This window comes from Artemia sp. Qi Xiang Cuo, chromosome 12, assembly GCF_049724085.1.
Source record: "Artemia sp. Qi Xiang Cuo chromosome 12, ASM4972408v1, whole genome shotgun sequence".
Classification (NCBI taxonomy): domain Eukaryota; kingdom Metazoa; phylum Arthropoda; class Branchiopoda; order Anostraca; family Artemiidae; genus Artemia; species Artemia sp. Qi Xiang Cuo.
The window spans coordinates 9,639,523-9,660,229 of record NC_142805.1 but is presented as its reverse complement, the minus strand read 5'-3'; the positions used below and the strand labels follow the sequence as shown (position 1 = coordinate 9,660,229).

At 35.6% G+C, this 20,707-nt stretch overlaps 1 pseudogene; it reads right to left on the bottom strand.

Annotated features, from left to right (window-relative positions):
• Window positions 1-1,118: 1,118 nt before the first annotated feature.
• The window catches only part of LOC148945750 (endoplasmic reticulum resident protein 44 pseudogene), a 28,346-nt pseudogene continuing 8,757 nt past the window's right edge, over window positions 1,119-20,707 (bottom strand).

Genomic DNA, 20,707 nt, shown 5'->3' with positions numbered 1-20,707 from the left:
AAGAATCACAACACGCCGCCTGTATGCAGGTTGTCAAAATGTCGAATCACCAATATCTTGAGAACAGTTTGATGTGTAAAGTTGAAACTTACAGAATTTGTTGTGAAACTTACAGGAGAATGTTGAACTTACCAAAAGATAATATTTTCATCCTATTGCAACTGCTTCTATTCATACTAGTACTACTGCTGCTAATATTATTACTACTGCTGCTACTACTGCTGTCACTAAAGTTAATTTCTACTATTACTTTTGCTGCAACTACTATTACTGCTGGTACTGCTACTACTGCTATAAAAATTAAGGGTATTAAGATGAAAAATTTAGAGAACATTGAAACTGTATTGAACCAAATCAGAACACACTATGCCTACAAAAGTTGTCAAGAGGGCGTATCAGCAATGCTTCAGAAACGGTTGATGGTGTTAAATTGAAACTTTCGTGTGTTAAAGAAACCGAAGGCGCCATCTGCATATTGCTACTAATGCTACTACTGCTACTACAATATTTTGTTGCTATTACGCAAGCTAAGGATATTAAGGTGAGGCTTTGAAAGAATATTTAGGCGGATGTTGAACTAAATCAAAATAAACTATGAGTATAAAGAAATACCTCAAGAACTGGTTACATTGAGTAAGCTTTCTGGAGGGAATCTAAGTCCAAATTATACCGAAGGAATCATGGGTGGATCCAGGACCTTTTTAGGAGGGAGGGGGGTTGCAATATAGGTTGATCCGATAAAATTGCATATAGCTAGTTAAATTAACGTAAACTTGCGTTAATTAATTAAATTGCACTATTTTAGACTACGTTTGGGGGACGTGCCCCCCTCTCCCCCTGGATTCGTCACTGGAAGGAATATGTCTTAAAGCTTTAAGTCACTTTAACCTATCTACCTACCCGTTCTAACTTACTGAATTGATCTTTTCTTTGCAAGTTCGGGCCCTACATGCAATTCAGGTGCCGCACGTTCAACATGGATGATCACCTGCTGCTTAAATAAATCTTCAGGTAATGTCTACACATAGTCTGTCTGCGCTACAAATAACCGATGAGTATTTAATTTATTTATTTATAATTTATTTATTATCCATCTAATTTATTTTAGTCTTTGTTCTTCACAGCTCATCTTTGCGTAAAAAATTATAACGCATCTTGGATGGCGCTAATTTCTGAAATGCACTTTCTAAGGGTGCTGATTGTGTTTCTTCTTGACTTTGATTAATCTCATTTTTACGTCTTTTCTTTGTTTCATCTGTTTTAATTACCTTAAGCCTCTTTTGGATTTTGCTTACGGGCCCACCATGGAACTCAAAGTGTAGCTTTCCAGAATAAAACTTTTCTAAGAATCCTTTTAACATCCCTTCTTCAAATGGATCTTCATCGCCAGGAAAAAAGTATAGATGTCTCATACTGTCAATAGCAAATAGAGGGAGATCTCTTGTGTCTTTACCGGTGTGACGTAGACCATGAGCGAAGAGATCAAAATTGACCGTAACAAAAAGTATTTTTCCCTTATTTTCAAGTAGTTCATTTTGGGTAATTTCGTAAAATCTTTTTATGCTTTCAAAATCCTCTCGTTCGTGAAAAAGGATTAACAGCGGAATTTGCCTTTCCGCAATTTCTTCAGCGTTCCCAAATGTCACTTCCAAAAGGAGAGGCTCACATTTTTCTTTCACCCATTTGTTCAGTTCATCAAAATCTTTAGGATTTCCTGTAAAAGTTGCCTCACTTTGAGAGGAGATAGCTTTGCCAGGAATGAAATTAATGCTGTTTGGACCACGAATATTTAGCCCTTGAACTGTTTTTCCAAATCCAGCCATGAAATTACAGTTTCCCTTCTGAGTATCAGCAACTTTTTTCAAATTTTCAAAATGCACCACATCATTCTCCTCAAAGAATCCAATAATGTGAGTTTTTGTCATATCAAGATTCATGAGTTCCTTGGAATCTTCAACAACTTTCACTGAATCCACCAATTCGTCAGTAACAAATTTTAATATTCCCTCAACGGATCGTTGGCCTCGATACTCCTTGCCAACTTGGCCGTGTCTTATGACCTTTATTGTAGGGTACTTGCTAACTTTGAATCTATCTAAAAGTTTCGGCTCCTGATCCCCATCAACTTTAATAAAGGCAACACGTTCTGGGAATTGATCATTTATCTTGCTAGCAGCGTTGTCAAATATTGGCACAAAGTCTCTACTGTAAGGACACCAGTTAGCATGGAAATTCAACACAACTAACTCATGAGAACGAAAAACCTCATCAATATTTTTAAATGTTAATTTTGGAATATCACAAGTGACTATTGACAGAACAGATACTAAAGCAAAAAAAATTAATAACAGCTTATGTTTCATCTTCAAATATTAATATGATAATATGTAAATATGATATTAATGAGCATAACTATTTGGCTTAGGTTTTGTTGAAATAATTGTATTTCAGAGAAAATAAATATATTTGCATTGGTTATCATTAGCATATTTAGTTTCATCTAGTGTAATTTTTATGCCATTATTAGAATTCAGAAGTTGCTGCTCCATTATAAAAAAAAAGAAAAAAAAGCAGTGACAAAACTGTCCTTGTAAACGGTTGCTGTAATAGCAGTTAAATACAATAGTTGCAGTGGTATATAGAGCCTAATAAAGAACAAAATATGGCCGTAGCAAGCAAAGACTTACAAATATGTGAAAAAGAGCCGTGAGGTCGGAAAAAATATTCCATTTGTATCTAATTCAAATAGTAACTGTTATCTTGATTAGTTGTAAAAGTAGAAGTATTTTGTGAAGACAAATTTACGACGATTTCAGAAAATAGCCTAAAGCCCCTCAAAAATAGCACTGGAGCGAAACAAAAGGTGCAACATTAGAATTGACATTGTCGAAAACCCTAAAAAAAACTTATAGCCCCTTGACTTGACTAACGAGAAAAATAACTTTTTTGTATTGGCAGCACTGAGTGTCCTCTTTTTTTCTTCGTCTTTACTGCGTGCAGACCTCTGCAATATCATAAAATAGCTTCTTAAGAATCCTTTCGAAAGGAAAATCTATTGCCTTTTGTAATTAACAAAACATGATATTGAAATACAATAAAATTTTTTTTTACAAAAAATGGAATCTTCATATGCAAGAGGATATGTCTTGGTACAAGAGATTATATAGCATACACGTCTTTTAAAAATGCTTTTCTTGGGCATAATTTTACATTTGAGTGATTCCACCGGGTGATTCAGTTTGTTTTGTTCTTCACTAGATTTCTGTTTGATCAATCGAACATCTTCGTGTGTTTTGCACTGAAAATTCAAAGTAGAGAATTAGTGAAAGTTGTATTCTCTCAACAATTCTACACTTTCTTTTTACATGAACAGATTCCAGTTCTATTAGATCCGTTGTTCAGAAATAATATGAAGTTACTTTTGCTGTCATAGAATGGTTTCTCCCTCACAGAAAAAAGGTCCTAATTGGTTCTAAGTAAGTAGTAAGCAATCGGATTAACAACGCTTCTTGACTACTAAGGTCCCTGGGTAGGCCCTTTCTTCAGCAGAATTTGACCTCTGTGTCCAGTGTTACTAAAGTAAAGACAAACCCAATGCTCCACCACAACACCAACTGGTTCTATGAGAGGACATCCATCCTTTTCGAAAACTATGTAAGCACTCGGGGCATTGTGCACTCATCCTTTGATGTGAGCACACAGTGCTCATAATCTATGTGAGCACTCATTATACATTTGCGCTCGTCTGAAATTAGCTGGATAGTATAACTAGTAATTCTTGGCTCATATTGAAGATATTACGTTTGAGAAGCATTGACAAAAGAATTTGACCTCTGTGTCCCGTGTTACTAAAGTAAAGACAAACCCATTGCTCCACCACAACACCAACTGGTTCTAAGAGAGGACATCCAACCTTTTCGAAATCTATGTAAGCACTCGGTGCTTTGTGCACTCATCCTTTGATGTGAGCAAACAGTGCTCATAATATTTGTGAGCACTCATTATACATTTGCGCTCGTCTGACATTAGCTGGATAGTATAACTATTAATTCTTGGCTCATATTGAAGATATTAAGTTTGAGAAGAATTGACAAAAGGGCTCACTAAAACTTGAACATTTTTGTACGTGTTGATCTTAATTTGCTAGAACAAGTTTTGTCGATTTCTTTGGTCTTCTTAGCGAGATCTCTTTTGTTCAAGGAATTCACTAGCTCAGTTCTCTTCATTAAAAAAAAATGAATAAATAATACATTACGCCCGCATCGCTCTTTACTTAGGTAGCGCTATCGTGCTGCCTATAAAAGAACCTAGTAAATAAGGAGCCTCAAAGTAAGAAATGGCTTTGTCACCAAAAAATACACTCTTTGTCAAACATTGTACCTTTTTTTTAGTTCTTTCGCTTTTACTAAAAGCTCTTTAAGGTTAATACCAGGCAGTAAATTCATTCAAATATGACATCATACACAATATAATATCATCTTGTAGACAAAGATTCAGTTTTTGTAAAGAATTGTGTTTTATTTAAATATTACGTTTAGCTAACTACGAAAAGCCGTAGATATGAAAATACTCCTTCAAATAAACCCTTAAACAGCTTTCAATGTTACTTCAGTGCCCCGCTTGCAGTACAGAAAAAAAAGGAAAAAACGAGGACACATCAGTGCTATCTATGGAAAAATTTTATTTTTCTTGTTGAATTTCCTTGTAGCCTGTTTTAATTACAATTCGCTTTTTAATTTTTGGTTACTATGGGCGGTGGCTTGCTATCTCCTAGGTGTATATAAAAAAGAAAATAATGAAGACATATTTCCATTTTAATCATGGTCGCAGCGGTATCCACAACCTAGCATAGGACAAACAACAGCCTAAGCTTGCTTACGTTGACTTAGATTAACCAAAGATCTTCAAGTGACGATCTGAACGGCACAGCATTTTTCTCTACACATTGGCCTGGAAATGCCATTTGTTGTTCGCATTTTATGGTGTCGGGAGAGTTCGAGAACCATACGTCATGATGGTGGTGATCCTCGCCCATCCGCACCATTCGATCCCAATAACGCTATTGGTTACTTGTCTTGTATCTGTTACGGGGGGCTGCTTTGTCTTTTTACTAATAATAATGGACATTAGTGATCTTGTCGGTCACGTCGATACCAAGAATGCGTCTAAGAGAGATAATACCAAATCTTTTGGATTACCTTTTCCAGCTGCCTGATCAACGCCTATAATTCGCATTCTTACATTAGTACAAAGAGGGCGTAGCTAATGAAGAGTTGGAGCTTGAGCCTCAGGGAGAATGCTGCCTTCCAACACACATTCTTAAGTTTATTGAAGGCGCTACCTGCGCATACAATGCGCGTGGCAATTTCCCACTCATGGCTCCCATCATATTTAGTGAGACTGCCACGGCACTTAAAGTCCTCCACCTCTTCTAGTAAGATCAGATCCAACTTCGAGTGGTAGGGTCGGTAAGGTATTGGCGTTGTTGTGCATGACTTGGGTTTTCAGTGAATTGATTGATAGACCAGCTCGTTCGGCTGTGTTGGAGAGCACAGTGGTATTTATCTGCAATTCTACTCTTAATTGAGATAGGTGGACTATATCGCCAGCGGAATTGCCGTTACAATGTTTGAAGTTTGGGTTTGGCTCGAGTCCTTCCCTGAACAAGCATATTCAACAGATGTATTCCATATATATATATATATATATATATATATATATATATATATATATATATATATATATATATATATATATATATATATATATATATATATATATATATATATATATATATATATATATATATATATATATATATATATCAAACAGCTATTGGGGATAGAATACATCCTTGGTGGACACCAGACTTCACATTAGACCATTTGGGTAATGTCCCCATCATTAGTCCGCCGATCACTTACCTGGTCCTCGTATAATGCGAAAAATAGACGGAAAATCTTATCGGGGAATCCATAAATACCGCAAAATTCTCCATATTTAGTCTTTATTGACTGAATCACACGCTTTCAAATAGTCAATGAAGGCAATAATAGAAAAAAAGCCCCTAGCAACCAAATATCACAAAAAGCGTTTTAATTAAAACTGGCTAGAGAAAATAAATAAGTATTTGTGGTAGATTCAAGAGTGGCGGGTAACAATCATGATTAATCTTAATAATAAAAAGTTGTTTGTGAAAATTTGAAATAATTATAGATAGCTGTTTAAGAACTGTTAAGGGCTCAATGATGAGCTACTTAAGGGCTTATTTGAAAGGAAATTGCTATATCTGCATGTTTTTACGATTAAATACAAATAATGTTGAAAATTAAATCTATTTTTGACAAAAAAATGATCTTCGCATACAAAATGATGTTATGATGGGCATGATGTCATATTAGTGACTCTGCTGCCTCATTCCTTGGATTTACTCTTTATTATTTTACAAAAGTGAGTAAAAAAAGCAATTTTCTTTAAAACGAGCCCTTAAACAGCTCTCTATGATTTTCTAATGTCCCGCAGTGAAATATATAAATACTTTAAGAATATAAATTCTTAGTTCTCTATACAACGTTTCTATAGTATGGGTGATCTCTTCATTCTTCTCTGTGTACGAAAAATCTACACAACGCTACATACAGAATAAGGACGTCAACACAAATGAAAATAAATGCTGCATAAATAAGAAAACATATGACCATTTTGATGAACAACTTATAAAATATAATTCATTTATTTTTTCATTTAAGAGCTAACTGATCATAATTACCTTAGAATTTAGACGCAAAACATACACATTTTTGGAAAGCAAAACTTACAAGATTCTCAAATTACCTTAAAAAGCCGCGTTAGTAAAAGCAAAAGCACTAAAAGAGAAGGTACAATATTTGACAAAGAGTGTGATTTTTGGTGACAAAGCCATTACTGACAGTGAGGTTTGTTCTTTCCTAGGTTCTTTCAGAGGCAGCACGATAGTGCTACCTAAGTAAAGAGCGATGCGGGCTTAATGTTTTGTTCATTTATTTTCTATCTGTCTTTTCACCAAGGCACTTCGTATGGACGAACTTGTCGTGGAAACTTCGGAAAGAGCTCATTCGATTGGAAATTGAATGTTCTAATGCTCTTTTAAAGAGTCAAAAGTGATTGGAGGGTAACTAGCCTCCCTTCCACGCCCACCAATTACCAAAAAAACATCCAATTAAAATTTTGAGATAGCCATTTTGTTCAACATAGTTGAAAGGTCCAGTAACTATGTCCCAGGGGTTGTCCAACCCCCCCCCCCCCCCACATTTCACGGAGCTCTATGTTATGCGATTCGACCACTGTTTATATATAGTGTTTGTTGTTGAGAAAGGTGGGCATTTGGTGTCTGAAAATACGAAAGGTAATCAGGTGATCCTTTCCGAGAGTGTTGAGGGGAGTGTTGAACTAAATCAAAACACGTTATGTGCATATGGGTTGTCAAAACAGCGTAACTCAGGAATGACCGAGTGTATTAATTTGGAACTTTCAGGAAATGAGAGGGGGGTGATTAATTGATCAATAATTTAATATTTGTACGCTACTATTACTACTGTACGGCTACTGCAATTACTACTACCACTACTACACCTAGTACTTCTGCAGCGAGTACTACAAAGGCTAACAAGGCGAATACTACGAGGATATGAAAGAGGAAATTTGAGGAAATGTTTGGGAGAAAGTTGATCTAAATCAAAACATGCTATGTGTATTCAAATTGTCAAAAGACAGTATCTCAGGAATGGATTAAGGGGACTTTCAGGGAATTCTTCAAGGGTGGATAAATTAACCCCAAGGGAATATATTCACACTACCATTTCTGCTTCTATTGGAATTACTACTAACACTATTGTTTGTCAAGAAAACAGACAGCATTAATTTTAAAACCAAAAAGTGGATGACTACAGTGACAAACAAGAGAAAATATACACAAAGAACTTACTCACAGATTTAGTAATCTGTAAGTAATGTTAGTCTTTCAAAAATCATGATTCAGAAATTTAGAAACGGTATGTTTTTTTTGTTATTTTTTTCGTTATTATGAGAAATAGAAAAAGTTAGCTTGAAATAAGGATTTTTTTTCAGAAACGGTGTTATTAAAAAAAAAGAAGAAATCGGTATTATGAGAAATAGAAACAGTCAGCTTGAAATAAGGATGTTTTTTTTCAGAAACGGTGTTTAAAAAAATCTGCATTATTCGAAATAAAAACAGTCAGCTTGAAATACGGATGGTTTTCAGTAAAGTGCTAATTTATAGATAGTGGGCCCACATGCCTACCAGAAAAAAAACTTTTCACAAAATAAGTTTCTCTGAAAAAAGTAGAGCTATATTAAACCAAAAATAAGCCGAAATAAAGTCAAATAATATTTCAAGCGTAAAACTACCAGAAATCACCATCAATAAATTTGTATTTTCCTGAAAACCATACTTATTTCAAACTGAATGTTTCAATTTCCCATAATATCGAAAAAAAAATAAAAAAAAAACACCGTCAAAATCAAGATTTCTGAAAAAAACAGCACCAAACGGATGCGAATTGACAATTTAATATACATATACTGATAGTTATTCCTTAAAAATCTTCATTATTTTGGATTTAGTTAAGTTAAAAAGTGAAAACATTTAAAATCTAATTTGTTGTCAGTATAGTGCTAATTAGGATCTGGTCTTCAAAAGGCATGGGAGGTGGCAGCCCCACTCCTCTTACTATTTGCTCGTTTTGAGTTTGACTCGATTATTTATTGTAATTTTATTCGTTTTGGGTTTCACTTATTTATTTGCGGTGATTCCTGGTAGTTTTATGTTTGGAATATTATTGAACTTTATTTCTGCTCATTTTTGGTCTAATGTAGCTCTTTACTTTTCTATTTTTGGTCTAATTTCCGTTCGTTTCTTATTGATATTCTCGTTCACTTTATACGAGTCAAAAGACATCGGAGGGCAACTGGCCCCCCTCTCCACGCCCTATTTTCCTCAAACCCATCCAATATGAACTTTGAGAGAGCCATTTTTTCAAAATAGTTGAAAGGCCAGATAACAAAACTCCGGTTTCGAAACAGCCCCCCAGGGCCCAGGGGGCAGGCATTTTAAGCTTTGTCCTGGGGCCGTATGTGGTTCTTATGAAAGGGATACTCGTATAAACTGTCAGAGAGGGTTCATTTGGATGGAAATTAAAAGTTGTAGTTCATTTTCTCAGAGTGAAAAAATATTGGAGGGCAACTAGCCCCTCCCGCCCTCCACGCCTTTGGGTTTATTGGATGGATTAACCCATTCGATAAAATTTTGAGGTGACGATCCTGTTAAAAATAGTTCCACCATCAGATATTAAAACTCCAGGGTCGACACAGCCCCCCAGGGCCCAGGGACAGGCGTTGTAAGTTATACTCTGGGGATATATATGGTTCTTATAGAAGGGATTAAAGAGTCAAAAGAGACTGAAGGTTAATTAGCCCCCCCACGGCCTTTTTCCCCAAACCCATCCGATAAAAATTTTGATATAGCCATTTTGTTAAAAATAGTTCAAACATCAGATAATAAAAACTCCGAGGTTGACACAAACCCATTTTTTCACTTTGATATTGTTAGTTTGATACCAGTTTTGATACTTTGATGAACATTCGATTTTTTTTAAAGTTTGATTTTGAAATAGGGAATTTTAAAAAACTTGAAACTTTTTGCAATCAAAAACGTACAAAAATTAATTTAAAAAAAACTTTCCGAAAAATAAGTTTTTCAAAGAAAATTAAAGGCCATTTTAAACTTAAGCTCAGCAGATACAAATACCTGTTAAAATTCAACAGGTAATATATCCCTAATATCCATTTTTAGGGATATTAGGCGTTTCGACCCCCATAATTATGCAATTGGCCAATTTTGATTTAAAACTAAATAATGCTTTAAAATAAATCAAAAGGCATTGTGTTTTTGGTTGCCAATAAAACATATCAGCAATATATCGAGAACGACTGGGGGTATTAAGTTGAAACTTTTGGGGATACTGCTATTACTACTTCTGCTCTTACAGTTTAAATAAATAAAAAAAAACTGTAAGTGTATCCAGGTTGTCAAACAATATAGAAAGAATTTTTTGGGAATGACTTTATTTTTATTTTTCAGGTCAACTTCAGAAGCTATAAAATTATTAATAATTGTTGAATAAGTTTCTCCAAAATGCAAATAGCAACCCATAATATGTATTCTATGAAGAAAACTGAAAAGATATACAATATTATTTTTTCCATGAAAAGGACTATGTCAATAAAAAACGAACAGAAATTAATTTAAAAAATCTTTTCCACAAGACAACTTTCTCAAAGAAAAGTAAAGAGCTCCATTAAGTCAAGAATGAGCAGAAATAAAGTAAAATAATCGTCCAAGCGTAAAACTACCACAAATCACTGTCAATAAATAAATAAAACTCAAAACGAACAGAAATTACAATAAATAGCCGATTCAAAATCAAAACAATCCAAAATTAACATGAGTAGGGCTGATAACCCCTATGCCATCTCAAGACCAGAACATAATTTGTGCTTTACTGAATACAAATAAGTTTGACATGCTGAAGACTTACTTCAAATTTTAAAATGCTTACTTCATCCCCGATGTCACACAAGTAGTACTGGCGTTACGTGAAATTAATTAAAAAAAAACTTTCCGAAAAATAAATTTTTCAAAGAAAAGTAAAGGCCATATTAATCTTAAGCTCAGCAGATAAAAATATTTTTTAAAATTAAAACTAAAAACGACCAGAAGTTACTATTAAAGAAAAAATGAAACCCAAAACGAACAGAAATTAAATAAACAATCATAGCAAAACACATACACAAGAAATAATATAAATGAATAAATAGATCTTAAAGATCTAGGGCTGATAACCCCTATTCCATCTCAAGACCAGAATATAATTTGCGCTTTACTGAAAACAAAATAAGTTTGAAATGCTGAAGACTTACTTCAAATTTTAAAATGCTTACTTCATCCCTGATGTCACACAAGTAGTACTGGCGTTACGTGAAATTGATTTAAAAAAAAAAAACTTTCCGAAAAATAAGTTTTGCAAATAAAGGTAAAGGCCATTTTAAACTTAAGCTCAGCAGATACAAATACCTGTTAAAATTTAAACTCAATACGACCAGAAATTACTATCAAAAAATAAATGAAACCCAAAACGAACAGAAAATAAATAGACTATCATAGCAAAAAACATACAAAAAGTAATAATATAAATGAATAAATACATCTTAAAGCGAATAATGCTTAGATTGAATATGAAAATCAAGCTTAAAAAGAAAAAAATATTTTCTTATTGAAGTATAAATGAAACTTAAACGAACAGAAATTAAATAAAAAATTAATGCAAACAAACATACAATAGATATTAATGTAAATTAATAAATCTTAAAACGAGTGAAACTTAAATTGAATATGATAAACCAGCTTGAAACGAACAAAAATTACTACAAACAAGAGGTATCACCTCCTTCTCTCACTATAAAAGTCTAAAACCTACTGCGTCATTGGCGCTTTACTGAAGACAAATTTTATGACAAATATTTTCTTTGGCACTTAATATTGAAAATAAACATTTAAATTATAGTAAAATTTTGAACTGATGAGCTTTCAGTAATCACTATAATTATTTATCAAGTATTCAGTTAATTTATTAGCTCTTTCTAAAGTTGGTAAAGACGAGTACATGTTCCACTATAATCAAGTGTGGATGCTGCCCCCCTCCTTAACTGTAAACAAAAACCAAAAGCCTACTGCGTCATTGGCGCTTAACTGAAAACAAATTATATTACAAATATTTTCTTTTCCAGTTCTTATAGCATTGAAAATAAAAATAAAATTACAGTGAAATAAATTCTTGAACGGCATGATCTCTTAACAATTAATATCATTATACATCAAATATTCAGTTTGATGGTATTTTCACTTTTCTAGACCGGTCATGACGCATCTAATTTTCCATAAAGCGCAAATGACGCAGTAGGTTTCAGACTTTTAAAGTAAGAGGAGGAGTCGATATCCAAACTCTTGTTTGTAGTGACTTTTGTTCGCTTCAAACTTGATTTGCATATTCAGTTTAAGTTTCACTCGTTTTAAGATTTATTTATTTACATTAATATCTATTCTATGTTTGTTTGCATTTATTGTTTATTTAATTTCTGTTCGTTTTAAGTTTCATTTATACTTCAAAAGGAAAATATTTTTTTGTTTGTTTTGAGCTTGATTTTCAGATCCAATCTAAGCATTACTTACTTTAAGATCTATTTATTCATTTATATTATTGCTTGTGTATGTGTTTTGCTATGATTGTTTATTTAATTTCTGTTCGTTTTGGGTTTCATTTATTCTTTAATAGTAATTTCTGGTCGTTTTGAGTTTTAATTTTAACAGGTATTTATATCTGCTGATCTTAAGCTTCAAATGGCCTTTACTTTTTTTTGAAAAACTTCTTTTCCGTAAAGTTTTTTTTAATTAATTTCACGTAACGCCAGTACTAATTGTGTGACATCGGGGATGAAGTAAGCATTTTAAAATTTGAAGTAAGTCTTCAGCATGTCAAACTTATTTGTATTCAGTAAAGCACAAATTATGTTCTGATCATGAGAAGGCATAGGGGTTATCAGCCCTACTCATGTTAATTTTTGATCGTTTTGAGTTTGACTCGGCCGTTTATTTTCATTTCTGTTCATTTTGAGTTTCATTTATTTATTGATAGTGATTGGTGGCAGTTTTATGTTTGGACGATTATTATGCTTTATTTTTGCTCATTCTTGGCTTAATAGAGCTCTTTATTTTTCTTTAAAAAACTTTTGTTGTGGAAAAAGTTTTTTAAATTAATTTCTGTTTTTTTTATTGACATAGTCTTTTTCATGGAAAAAATTATTTTGCATATCTTTTCAGTTTTCTTCATAGAATACATATTATGGGTTGCTATTTGCATTTTGGAGAAACTTATTCAACAATTATTAATAATTTTATAGCTTCTGAAGTTGACCTGAAAAATAAAATATAATATCATTCCCACAAGATTCTATCTATGCTCTTTGACAACCTGGATATACTTACATTTTTTTTATTTGTTTAAACCGTAAGAGCAGAAGAATAGCAGTATCCCCAAAATTTTCAACTTAATACCCCCAGTCGTTCTCGATATATTGCTGATGTGTCTTATTTACACCAATAAACACAATGCCTTTCGAATTATTTTGAAGCAGCATTTCGTTTTAAGGCATAATGGGACAGTTATATAATTATGGGGGTTTACATGCCTAATATCCCTAAATACATAGTTGCTGGACCATTCTGCTATGCTGAACAAAATGGCTGTCTCAAAATTTTGACTGAATTTTTTTTAGAAAATGAATGGATTTGAGAGAAGGGCTGCTTGCCATCCAATCTTTTGTTACTCTTAAAAAGGGGACCAGATAGTCGCGCTGTAATTGGAGTGCAAGGGGGTGGACTTCACCCTTCATCTCTCAAGTAAAAACATTTTAAACAAGTAAAAACAAAGTGAAAACATTTAAAATGTATTTTGTCTTCAGTAAAGTGCAAATTATGTTCTGATCTTTAGAAGGTGTGTGGGTTGTCAGCCCTACCCATGCTAATTTCTACACGTTTGGAGTTTAAAACGGTTATTTACTGTATGATTTAAATAAACAAAATACGTTTTTAAAATTTTTAACTTTTTAACTTCAAAAAATAAAAATTTATTAAAACTTTAAGGAATATATATCAGTATATGTATACTAAACTGATAATCCACAGCCATTTTCTTTATTTTTCTAGTAAAGAGCAAATTATGTTCTGGTATTGAAAAGGTATGGGGGTTGTCAAAGACATAATTTCCAGACCTTTCAACTGCACTCAACAAAATGGATATCTAAAAATTTCGATTAAATGTTTTTTAGGAATTGATGGGCGTGGGGGGGGGGGGGTGAGGGGGGCTTGTTGCCCTCGAAGCACCTTTGACTAATAAAAAGGACATTAGCCCTTTCAGTTTCCAATTAAATGAGCCTTTTCGAAGTTTATGCGACAACAAATGGCCATCTTAAAATTTCTGTCATTTTCATTTGGGGATAATACGTGGTTTGGTGGGGGGGGGGGGCAACCACCCTCCGATCACTCTGAATTTTAAAAAGGGCACTAGAACTTCTGATTACCAGCCCAACTAGCCCCCTCCGAAGTTTATACGATGACACCAGTAGAATGGCCCCTATTGATCGTGACGGGAGTCCTTATATGGGCATAGAATACTGACGGGAGTCCATATATGGGCATAGAGTCCCTAGGGAGAAAGATTGCGTAATCGGTCAATGACCTCTTTTTCCAAGGTCGATTTATTTGATGTTTCTATGTGTAATAACTCCGGAACGAAGGTTGCACATGCGCATTGAATTCTAACGGGAAACAATGTTATTGATCTAGGACTCGAGGGGAAGTGAATTTCCGAGAACTTGATTGCATAATCGATCGTGAATGTCATGATCCAGAAATAGTATTTGTTGTTGTTGCTCTAGGCAATGCTATGAGTTTCCCGGAAACAGTTAGATCACGTGTTTCCTTCTCAGCCAATCAGCGAGTCGGTTACATCCCCCTTCTCAACCAATCAGAGGGCTTGTTACATATGGTTTTCCCCGTTACATAACAATTCGCCCTTGAGATTTCGTATATAAAGGGCATGCAATGTAATTCAATTATCAGAAAGTATTGTGACACAATTGAAACAACAATGGATAAATTTGATGAATTAGAAGCCATGTCAACTTCAATTTGCAATGTAATTAAATTTTTTATTTTCAAACGAATTTTCCTTGGACATCCTCCAGTATATTCAGCTAAAACGTAAATATATTCATTTACCCCAAATCCCCCCCAAACCATACAAACATCATTATAAACAATGGAAAACATAAAATATATTCTTTTACCCTTGAAACCTAACCCCCCCCCCCACCATTGTGTTACAGTCCCCAATTCTCGCAAAAAGAAAAAAATCTCTTTTCGTTAAAGTTTGTCTTTTCTCAATTTTTATATTTTCTCTAAATGTGACATCCATCGCTCTGTTGTTATTAGCTCGCTCTGATTTGACACAAGACTCCAATGTGAGGCCTATAATTAGCTGTCACCCTTTCCCACTGTGTTCATGCTATCGGTCTAGTCAAAGCGTTATGTTTTGGCTTTCAAATTAAAACAGTTTTAAGCAAAAAGAGATTGCAGTATATTAAGCTTGTAGTTTCGTAACTTTGTATTTGCCAGAGGACCGGTGAAAGAGATTATTTTAAAATTAATTTTAACAATATATTTAGAAAATTATGTGAAAGGTAGGCGGGGGAAATACAGTTCTACTAACAGCTTCTGTGTAAGTAAATTATGTAAAGGGGGAGAGCAATGCCTTCAATTCTACCGCCATCAGTCTAAAATGAAAACAAACAGTGCAGGACTAGAAAAGTCTTTGGGAGTTGCATGAAGCTTATATTATGCGTAAATTGAATAGCATTTTAACCTATGTTTGCAAAATATAGGCCTACAGGTCGATGGGTTAACGATCTAATTTAAAAGCCTATAGACCGGAAAATTTAATATTTTTCTAAATGGGAAAAATAGAAACAATGATTCCTATCCTATGGATATAGACTACTGATTGTCTAATAAAAACGTTTGATTTCTAAGCATAATATATTTCTCGCGAAATTTTTACTTTTTGCTTTACTGAAAAGAGATAAATTACATGGATGAGGGTACTAACTTTCTTTCTGTAAAAAAGGGGCAAATTATTTTGATACTAATTTTTTCTCTTCTTTTTAAGGTCAATTATGAAGAATGCGTGCCCCCTCCTTCCAAGAAAGCCAGAGAGGGTGAGGCAGCCCCATCAGTGCCAGCCCCAATGTAGCCTGGTAGAAAGTTAAAGAGAGAGTGGGCAGATAACTGCAATGCCGAAGCTACGCAAGATCCTGAAATAGCCGGCCCAGCCGCGCAAGAACATAGCGCTGCCGCCCCGCCCGCCCTCCAACACACGTTACCGGGTCCTTCGGGTGCCCAAGCCCAGACGGATTATGCAAATGTAAGCATTTTTTCCTACCAATCTATTTCTTCCAATGTTTTTTTCTTTTTCAATTCCCAATATAAACTTATCGCAGCAGGATATTAACCCCACACCCCCAACCATTGTTTTCTCTTCTCCCCCCTCACTCGGAGATATCTAAATATAATGTAAATTTTTTGCTTGCTAGTCAAAAGAAACCGCTCCTCTTTTTCTAATCTTTGCTATTTTCTATGCATTCCCCCTATCTCTTCGCCGCTATCTCATAAGTGAATATTTTTCATGGGTAATTTCAAGTCAATTAATGCTCACCATTTGAAACTCAAAATCTCCTATTTTTCACAATTGAATATCACATAGTTTTAAGAGAAGGAACTGAGAGATTATTCCCATTTATTTATCTGTCACATATGGACCCCGTAATTTGCGCAAGGATATTTTTAAAATAGCTTTCAATCTTACAAACCCTTGCCAATATTTTAGTGATGGGGAAACATTGTTGACCATACACTAATTTAACGGTTTACAAAATTTAATTGTACCGTTTTCCCGTCTTAAGTTTAGGCTTGAACATCGGAAAACTGGCGCGGCGACTTACAATAATTGTGAGCTAATGAGGAGTTTACTGAACATATAGAACTGAAGTAGAGAAAAACTTGGACTTATGCAGTCTAAATTAATATTTCAATTTTTGGCGGAAATTATGTAAACGGCCGGGAGCTACGGAGCCCGGAAAGCGCCGATGGGTCCGAGGAGTGCCCGGGGGCAAGGTTAGGAACGCGCCGGGGGATGCAACACGGGTCTGGGAAGGGCCACAGGATGGCACCGGTGGGGCAGGGACGGGCCAGGGGGAGCGCGGCGGTACATCGCCGCGAAAAAAAAAAAATTTGAACACTTTGAAAATAAACAACCAGATTGTTGCCTTCTATTACATATCTTAGATTATCTTCAGTTGAATTAACAAAATGTTATTAAGCAATAATAATCCAAATTTTAACAGTAGGGATGATTTGAACACTCTGAAAATAAGCTATTTTTCATTTATAGATCGGACGAGCATTGGTCCCCTACTCACCATCGAGTGAAGAAGAGGAAGAACCAATTCTAACACCGCCAGTGGAGTTTCAGGACAACGAAATCATTAACTCTATTGAAGTACCTTTCGATATTGATGACTTTTTAGCTGATTTTTTTAATGTAGATAATAGCGCAGTTGAGCTGGTAGACTTGAGCCCGAATACTTTGCAGCTTTTAGATGATTTTACAGGGAACCCTCCTCCTCCAGCCTCCGATACCATAACGGGTCCACTTCAATCGAATGAAGTGGCTTCCCATACCCCAGATATTGTTGAAAAACTGGGGGGAGGGGGAACATCTTTCCCCGATTTTCAATTGTCGAATATAATTTTAAATAATATAGTTATTTTCACTGCAACGTTTGGGGATCCTTTTAATGCACTAATGGGGGGAAAATTTGATTTTGACCCTATAGAAATTGTGCATGCATATGTAAACAAAATTCGTGCACTTCTGGAGAACCACATTCAATTGTGGGGTAGGGAATCAATTAAGGCTTTTATTCTTTTAAAGGTTTTTTATTTGAATGAGGGAAAAAGTGAAGTTTATTATCATTATGTACATTCCGAGATGCGTTTGGTTAATTAGAATTTGGAAAATTTTGAAGGTGCTTTCATCGATTGGGTAGATCAAATTATAACGCATCTTGAAAACTTTAATGAAAACGGGAGTGGCTCTCGTAGTTCTTTTTGTTAAAAATTATAGTGTAAATATTTGTAAATTTAAGAAAGATTTTATTTTAAGAGGGGGGCATAGGGATGAGGGCATAGTTTTAAATTATAATCCAGATCTATAGGGTTGTAAAGGTGTCCAATGGATCTGTTTTGAAACAGATCAAAAGTGTTTCAAATATGCTTTCCTCATATCACCATACGAGCCTCTAACTCGGAGCACGACCAAGAAGAATGTGGACGTTTGGGCTATGCATGGGAAGGAGGGATCCATTTCCCCGTAGTAGATTTTTCAGGCGTGGAAGAAAAAAATCCAAAGACTCTACGAGCCATTAATATGTTTGAAAGTGCTAATGCTCATTTGAATAGCGTTGTTACTGTGGTACAATATGTAACTGAATTTGAAGATGGAACTCGCTCTAAAAAGAAGGGGGTGGTCTTCCCCGTAAGGAGCCTGTCAGTTGATTTGGTTAAACACTGGGTTTGGTTGTTATGCACGCCAACTAGTCAACGGAACACAATCGGTCATTTTAACCCTATCACAGACATCAGTAGAGTTCTGGGGGAGGATAAGAACCAGAGTTCACGTTTCTACTGCCCAACATGTCTCTCTAGATTTTGGACTGAATTAAAGCTGCGAAATCACATGAAGCATTGTAGACGGCACAGCTTTCAGACAGTGGAAACGGTTTCAGGGGATAGGGCTATTTTGCGATTCAAAAATTTTCAGAACACCCTCCTCCAGTGCAACAAAATATCTTTAGACTGTGAAGCTAAGTTGGTGGAGATGAACAATCCACAATTTCCAAACCGAGTCAAAGAACATCGGGCTATTGCAGTGTCCCACGCTCACGCGCAAAGAGATAGTTCTAACACCATGCGGTTGTTAGAAATAGTTGAAACATTGGATGAGAATGAGCGCATGGTTAAGGCACTGACTAAACTGATTGGCACGGCTAATAGTGCTATTTCTCGTTTGAGAAATAGCCTTTATCTAATGGTGCTGTCTGCAGAGGATCGAATCGCGATTAAAAATAAAAAAAAATGTTGGGTATGTAAGGGGGATTTTGTAGAGGAGGATAAGGGGGCTAAAGGGAAAAGAGGGGGGAGGGGGAAAGTCAGAGATCATAATCACTTGTGGTAATAAATATCCTCGGGGGGTAGCAATTTTCGAGGGGTTGCGCATCAATCGGGTAATTTAAATGTTAGTCAGCAGTTTTTTATTCCTGTTTTTATTCAGAACTCTAATTACGACTTAAAAGTTATTTTACAAGCACTGGCACGTATGCAGAGGGAGCGAGGGGGAGTAGATTGTCCATGGGTAAATAGTTCATTTAACTACAACATTATCCCCAAATTGGCTGAGAAGCTACTGCTTCTCCAACTGAAATGGCAGGCAGTGGATAATGAACGTACGTGCTGGAATAAAATCAGGTATTTAGATTACTTTAGTTTTTTTCCCAAGGAATTGAGTAAATTGATTCAAGTGCAAAAAAGCGACAATTTTGATAGCTTTCCCTTGGTTACACAGCACTTTCCAGACAGTGAAATGTATGACCTGTTGACCTGCAAAGGTATATACGCATAAGACTATTACTGTTCTGGCGCACGTTTAAGTGAGGAGAAACTACCTCCAATTGAAGTTTTTTACAATTCACTGACCAACAGCGAATGCACAGCCGAGGAGTATGAGTTTACCAAGAAGGTGTGGTCCAAGGGGGATTGTAAAAATGGGTGTGATTATTGTAGACTGTACTTGGCCAGTGACGTTCTAACTCTATTGGATATAGTCTGTAGGAACACAGACCAGATCTATTCAGAGTTCGGGTTAGATATAGGCTATTATTTTTCCGCACCCCATGTAGTAATGGATTTAATTTAAAAAATTAGCAGGGAGGAAATAGGCCGAATCAGCGACGTAGATCAGCACCTTTTTGTAGAGTGTTTAATGAGGGGAGGGAATGTTTTTCATGGGGACCGCGTCTTATCAACCGATCCGAGCGGACAACGCACCGGTGCAAAGTCAAAGGCAGTGTTCTTGGACATGAACTCATTGTACCCCTCGGCAATGTCCCACTACTCTTTGCCGTGTGGGAACTATCAATGGCTTGAGAATCCTTGTGAGTTCCCCAACATTACCACCGTCGATGACAACGGGCCACAAGGATGGTTCTTTGAAGTTGACGGTCACATTCCGCTGGCGCTTCACGACTCAGTCAAAGATTTTGTCTTTCCCTGTATCAATCGGCCGGTGAGCAGGGGCTCTCTGAGCCCCTACAATCGTTCATTGGTTGAGGATATGGGGATGCACTGGACTCCCTCAAAACAGAAACTGATTGCTGATTTGGACCCTAAAGAGAATATCGTTGTTCACCATGTGCTTTTGCACTGGATGGTGAGCATTGGTTTAAATATCACCAAAATACACAGGGTCCTGCATTTCAATCAGCGACCCTACTTGAAAACGTTTATCGACACCTTTGTCGATAAACGCTCTAAGGCAAATTCAAAGGTGGAGAAGGAAATGTATAAGCTCATCCTAAATTCAGCGTTTGGCAAAATGTGTGAAAGCGTTCGTAATAGATATCGCTGCGACGTCGTGACTGACCCTCTAGAGTGTGCACGAATTATTGCCGACCCCAATTTTACATCGTTCACGAGCATAGAGACTGGCACGGTTCTTCTACACAGGAGAAAGTAAAATGTGGTACTGAACAAGAATATTGCAGGCGGCAGTTCAGTACTAGAAATTTCAAAAAAGCTCATGCTGTCGTTCTTTTACAATGTGTGCAAGGTGCAATGGCCACGGGAGGGGGAGGTTCAAGTTTACTATGGTGATACAGATTCTCTGCTGTTAAAGGTAAATGGGACTGAATTGGATTTATT